We start from the raw sequence: 6,000 nt of genomic DNA on the forward strand, positions 1-6,000 counted from the left end.
CACGATGTTTGTGGTCGAACTCCTCCGAAATGGCTCGACCGATTTTTATGATTTTTTATGTATATTTGTTAGGTATGAGAATAGGTCAACAAGTATATTTCATACCGCTAGGTGATTAGGGTATCTCTATCCAGAAAATTTTTCTTTTATTTTTTTGACAATTTTTTTAAAATATTTTTTTTATTATTTGGCATAAAAAATACATATAACCCCAAATTTTCACCCTCCTACCTCCACCTTCCCATTTTTTAATCGCGATTTTATTATTTTTGTATGAACAAATTTAACCGTCGTTCGTATTTCAAACAGAACGAAATTATTTATGTTGTTGAATGACAGATGGCGCTACGTCCGAGAAGAATTCAAGAGAAGCGTCGCGTCATTTTGACATTTCATTCGGCATATCACAACGCAGTGCATGCAAAATTTTGTACGATTTATTTTAATTTATCTATTTTTATGTACGTGTATTACAGTGCACAATGCCAGCAAGACGCAAGGGGGGGCATTTGGGCCGTCGAACGAATAAAGCAACAAACATGCGAAATAGTAGAGCAGAAAGAACAGACGAACAAATCCAACAAGATAACAAAAACGTGCGTGTAAGCATGTCGCAATTGCGTGCATCTCAATCACAAGAGGCACGAGCTGAACGAAATCAACAACAACAATTGGAACGGAGCCAAGCGCGCCGGTTCGTAGTTAACACACGCAGAGCAAATGACCGACAACGCCAACAAGTACATCGAGCATTTACATCCGCTTCGTTCCTTCGTCTCGCATTCGAGTATGAGCCAGATATTGAATATTCCGCTCATCCGAAAGTGCTGATTGGTGCTATGGACAAAGAATGTCCCCATTGTCATGCGCTCAAATTCAAACATGAGTCAGCCGGGATGTGTTGCGCATCAGGAAAAGTGCAACTACCAGAAATTGAGATACCACCAGAACCATTGAACGGCTTGCTCATCGGCACGGTTCCAGATTCAAACCTGTTCCTGAAGTCCATTCGCACATTCAATTCATGCTTCCAAATGACTTCGTCCGGAGCAATAGAAATAGTTCACAATACTGCGGCAAATGGTCAACAATTCCATTATACGTTCAAAATCAAAGGCCAAGTATACCACAAAGTAGGCTCATTGCTGCCAATGCCAAACGAACCACATACATTTTTACAAATCTACTTCATGGGCGCGGCGGCGGTGAGGACATCAATCATGTTGCGGCTACAATAGCCTCAATTCGCGTAATGCCAGGCGCATCGTCAGCGAATTGGACGCCCTGTTGAATGAGCACAATGAATTATTGAAATTCTTCAAAGCACACATGCACGAATTGCAAAGTGACAATCACGCTATTGTCATCAATCCTGATAAAACACCAGCTGGAGAGCACGTACGTCGATTCAATGCGACTGCTGTTGACGACATTACTGGAGTCATGGTTGGCGACCGCACATCGACGCGAGAAATCGTGATTCGAAGAAGAAACAATAATCTGGAGTTCATCGCTGACACACACCGTTCATACGACGCTCTCCAATATCCGCTAATTTTCTGGAAGGGACAAGACGGATATTGCATAAACAGTAAACAACGAGATCCTGTCACAGGTAATTCATTCATTATGAACATCATTACTCATTTTGAATTGAGAAAATGAATGGTTGATGTTTTTTTGTTTTTATCGGCGGTCATCGTCTACAGCGCTTTATTCCTCTTTCTGTCATAGATCCCATCCCCACACACTTACGATACATTCGTTATTTTTTATTTAACAACCAAAATATTCACTAGAAATAATTTATATGGCAGAACAACGTATGCCGGGTCAGCTAGTTTTTCCATAAAAATGTAAATTTTTAACTGCATATTTCTTTGGTTTTAGTGCATATTTCAATGATTTTAAGTGCACATGTGCATGCATAATATAATCATGTTTTTGTTGCATATAAATCCACTTCCTAGTTATATTTTTTTATACCTACTGTCCACGCAAAATTAGCTCGCAATACAGAATTCTCATCAACATTATCTAATTATACTTAATACATAATAATATAACATTATGAATGTATTTTGATGAGCTGACGCACGCAAAATCATCATTCAAAGTTGCAAAATACAGCAGTATACATTAAAATAGCAGGATTATCGTTATCGCCTATACTTCAAATAGTTGCCTACGCCGTTCTGTGAAAATGCTTCAAATTCAGGGCTGGAAATACACCGGAGCGCACTGGAACGCCGTTCCATTTCTTGAAATCCCCAAAATTAACGCTCCGTCTCGTGGAATAATTAATTTGACCATCTGAGCTAGATAAGCCATATATTAAAAAATCTAGCACACATGTATTTTTATAAAATATACTTACATAAAACTAAAGAACTACAATATTATGCTAATATTTTCTGTTCGTAAAATTTTCCATTTCGAGCGCTGGACTCAAATTCGTTGCGACCGATCATGCGTGTCGCTTTCGGGTGTAGTTACGTTACAGTTAGTAGGCAATGCCGATAACCAGCAAACGTAATTTAACTTTTTTGTACAGGATAACCCAGGCAAGGTGGGATGGTAGTGTGATGTTTTACAGCACCGTTTCCCAACAGATATTCTACAAATTAAGAGTATTCTGTCTATTTTTAGAGATTTTTTTGTATTTGTAAATAAACCCACGTGAATTATTTTATTGCGTTGCTGCACTCAGCATCATAATATTATGAAGCACTGGTCGCAACCCCCTTTTATAGTAGACAAGTAACCTGCCTCATATTTTTAGTATATATTATCAGTTTGACGATCCAGTAAGATTGAAGAGACCACAAAACAACAATGAGCACGGGAACATACAAGAAAAATTATTCCAGCCAAATGCTGTAACCCTCCCTAAACGTAAGCAACAGGGTACGTACATTGTAAGCCACTCAATTTGTAATAAAATAATATGTATACAATAATAAATAAATCCAATGGCCACGGTTTTTTTCACTTCGTGAACAATTTGATATTTGAGGGTTACGCTACTTGGCCTGTACAGTGACGAATAGTATTATAATACTCAATTAATTTCATTGGCAGTGAATCTAGCCCAGTGTTTTCCAAACACCCACAAGTTATATAGTTTTTTGGCGTTATATAGTATTTAACTACCTACTTATTTAAGTTTATTTAACAACAAAAAAATATGCGTATTGATTATTTAAATTGAAATAAGTTATCAGGAAAATGTATGACACTGCTTTTTGCTAAAAACGTTACTCATACCCTCAATGCTTACGACCTAGAGGCGGCAGGTTATATGAAAGTATGGTGAAGCAGGCTGGTATGGTGAGGCGGGCTGGTATGGTGAGGCGGGCTGGTATGGTGAGGCGGGCTGGTAATCAAGTTGCTTATAATGACCAAAGTAAATCCTCCATGATGCCCTGATTTTTTTTTGATCGCGGCGCTATTTCTCGTAAGTTGTCGGCTATTAATTGTTGGCCTGTTTCATTCACTTGTATGAGAAAGCCGATTTTCTGCTCCTTTATTTATTTAATATCTCTATGCTTACGAATATGCCATCTCAAAACATATTCAATTTAAAATACATATAGGTACGGAGGAAACCACATGAATGGGATGGGATATATGCTCATTTACATTCTCACAAATATCTAATCAGTAAAATAATACACACCATCCGGTAAAATTAACTATACTAATGCAATGTTTGCTCATTTAAATGCTCGCATCTCGGTGATTTTAAAGGGGAAAAAATAACATAATATGAAGGAACACCATATCAGTGCGATCTTTGGTCATTCAGGTATTATTATGCGAATTTGGGATGTACCTAACTCGCGACTACTTTTTGTTGCAAAAAGTAGATCAAAACAACAAACAAATTGGCCGACCTTGGTATATGAGGCGCCCAGTATCAAAGTGAGCCAAAGGTACCTTGATGTGTTTTACAGAAAGGCCGAAAAACTGTAGTTTTACTATTATATTTTTCTTAACACAATGCTTACGGGCCCTTTTAATTAATTTTGTAATTAACGTGTCAATTTGCATTTGAAAAGTAATTAGCAAAAACACAATTTTGTGCGGTAAGCTATGGGTTAACTCATAGGTAGGTTATTTTACAACCTTTCCTAAATACTAAATTTAAGTGTAACTTTATTAACAAACCTCAATTCGACATCTAAAATATGCTTTGATACTGACTATTCAGTTTGGCCGTTTTTGATGATAAGTGATGATCTTTTGGCCGAGTTTGAAACTAATTATGCAGATGGCCGTATTTTTTTACCGAAACTTATTGGAGTATGTATTAATATTTTTTTTATTAAAAACTTGAATAAAACACGGTTAAAAATAATTTCCATCTTCAATTATTGAAACATGACAGGTCTTGCAGACGAAAGATGTGTTATGGCGGCCATAATTATATTTTGTATATTTTTAGGCCTGTGATTAGCTCGTCAATCCTTTTGCCGTTTTTGATATACGTGAACATTTTAAAAGTCGATTTAGCATAGGTTCTGGCAAATTATGATGCATGAAAATTATAGAAGTGGTAGATATTGATATAAAGAAATTGTTGGCATTAAAATGTAAAAAAAACGCTGAAAAGTGCCTTTGGCCCACTTTTATACTGGGTGCCTCATATTATTATGTATCTACTATATACCTATTAGGACTTAAAATACAACGTTGTAAAACTCCATGATAATAATATCATAAACTTTTTTTTTATTCAACTAATAATTCACAAGATTTAATAATGTAACATTCTTTATTGAATATACATAATTCAGAAAGACCTCAGAAACATACATAGGTACCTATTAGAAAAATATTGAAAAAATATCAAATCACAAAAGCCGGTCGCCAATGTTAAAGGAATTTGAGAAACGCGTCAGTCACGTGGATCTTAGTTTATTTAGTCGTAATTAGGTATGGGGTAGGTATATATGCGGAAGCTAAATTCATAAAACATGTTGACCGGAATCCAATAGATATGTGGGTTTGAGTCCCACCCGGAATCATATTTTTTCTAATATTATGTATGTGCCTAAGGTGTCCGAATTATGTATGTTCAATGCTATCAAACTATACTCAATAAATGACCTAACAAACTACCATGCAAAATAACAAAAAGAAAAAAACAAATCAATAAATTTTCGAACGGTAGGTAAGTAGGTAGGTACATCCATTGTGACTCACCAGGAAAATTAAAATCCTAATTTCTTATTTATTTCTAATTTCAATATCAAAATCACTTCGGTTTAAATAGGTACTTACCTTATAAAAGTAATCACGAAGTTTTGGAGCGAAATATTTTGATGCGGCCCTGTTAAAGCCCCTATTAGTAGTCCTATAACTTTTATTGTCACAAGGTAGGTATATTATCTGTAGTTCATATCGACAACATTGAATACAATATAACTGTCGATGTACCTATGTGAAAAGTTTCTATAGACATTATTTTGCTGTCTTTTTTCCACAAAACTTTTTATGAACTCTTTATGAATGGTGTTATTATTATTACGTTATTAGCCTTGGCAATAAGTAGGTACATACCTACCTAGTAAGGAGTAGATAATAACATTATTAACTTTTATCACGAAACACGGTTTTATCACTTCACACGACTACGTTCAGTAATCATTTGCGATTTTACCACACAATGTAAACAACGTAGGTAGGTACGGAAAAATATAAACAAAATGCACAACCCACAACACATTGAACCGACTCAGCATGGACTCAGCCATAGACAGACTAATATACCAATCAGTGTTGCCATCTTTTCAAAGTGGAATTATAGTACAGAGCCCAGTGTTGCCATATTTTTCTATGCTGATTATAGTACAAAGGCGTAAAAATTATAGTATTTCTGAAAAATATGTATTACAGGAACATTTTTCGTCTTGAATTCTTTAAAATTATAGTATTTTGGTATATTTGGGGTAAAATTATAGTATTTCACATTTTTCGCGAAATCAAAATTATAGT

General features: G+C 35.5%; 1 protein-coding gene across 3 annotated transcripts in view; it reads right to left on the reverse strand.

The window, feature by feature from the left end:
• Positions 1–5,786, reverse strand: part of LOC147065498 (semaphorin 5c-like) — a 52,827-nt gene extending 47,041 nt beyond the window's left edge. Inside the window, exon 1 of one of the 3 annotated variants that reach the window (XM_085956736.1) lies at positions 5,287–5,786. The gene's annotated coding sequence lies outside the window, so the exon portion shown is untranslated. The remainder of the gene's footprint in view (positions 1–5,286) is intronic. The other 2 variants (XM_085956735.1, XM_085956733.1) reach the window with 2 other exon arrangements.
• Between the last annotated feature and the right edge of the window lie 214 nt (positions 5,787–6,000).

Source organism: Rhyacophila brunnea, unplaced genomic scaffold (assembly GCF_057557595.1).
Source record: "Rhyacophila brunnea isolate RB1 unplaced genomic scaffold, BYU_Rbru_1.0 scaffold_6, whole genome shotgun sequence".
Classification (NCBI taxonomy): Eukaryota; Metazoa; Arthropoda; class Insecta; order Trichoptera; family Rhyacophilidae; genus Rhyacophila; species Rhyacophila brunnea.